This window comes from Pygoscelis adeliae, unplaced genomic scaffold, assembly GCF_000699105.1.
Source record: "Pygoscelis adeliae isolate BGI_AS28 unplaced genomic scaffold, ASM69910v1 Scaffold323, whole genome shotgun sequence".
In the NCBI taxonomy this organism is placed as follows: Eukaryota; Metazoa; Chordata; class Aves; order Sphenisciformes; family Spheniscidae; genus Pygoscelis; species Pygoscelis adeliae.
Genome location: NW_008824365.1, coordinates 75,898 through 76,156, shown reverse-complemented (window position 1 = coordinate 76,156; position 259 = coordinate 75,898).

Below are 259 nucleotides of genomic sequence, written 5' to 3'. Positions count from 1 at the left end.
GATATAATTACTTGTGCTCCCCAGTCCTCTTGCCCTCCCCGGTGCTCCCAGGATCCCACCGGCCGGCAGGGAAATCTGGGGCTCCATGTCACCCCCTTGGCACTGGACAGGACCAGACCAGCATCCCTCTGCCACGCTGCCTCCCCAGTGCACTGTCCCCGCACCGGGGATGGACCCGCTGGTCAGGGAGCTGCAGGGCACGACCGCCATCCCCCCCCCCCCCCAGGGGTTATCGATCCCCCTCGCCCCCTGCCGGCTG